Genomic DNA, 469 nt, shown 5'->3' on the forward strand with positions numbered 1-469 from the left:
AACAATCCCACGACATAGGAAATGTCGGGTCTAGTACAATCAGTGGCATACCTGAGGCTGCCAATGATGCTTGCATATTCAGTTTGTCTAACACCTTCACCAGAGTTCTTGAAAAGTTTCACACTTGGATCATATGGTGTGCAAACAGGTTTACAGTCAAAGTAATCATATTTCTTTTGGATCTTTTCAATGTAGTGAGATTGATCCAAAGAAATTTCCTTTTCTGACCTAGTAATCTTGATTCCGAGGATTACACTTGCTTCTCCGAGGTCTTTCATATCAAAGTTGTTGCTCAACAATGATTTCACATTATTCACAGCATGAATGTTTGAACCAAATATGAGTAAGTCGTCTATATAGAGACATAAGATAGTGCAAATGTCATTCTCATATTTGTAGTAAATACATTTGTCACTTTCATTTACTTTAAACTCATTCGACATAATCAAGTTATCAAATTTTTCATGCC

Source organism: Cicer arietinum, chromosome 2, assembly GCF_000331145.2.
Source record: "Cicer arietinum cultivar CDC Frontier isolate Library 1 chromosome 2, Cicar.CDCFrontier_v2.0, whole genome shotgun sequence".
Taxonomy (NCBI): domain Eukaryota; kingdom Viridiplantae; phylum Streptophyta; class Magnoliopsida; order Fabales; family Fabaceae; genus Cicer; species Cicer arietinum.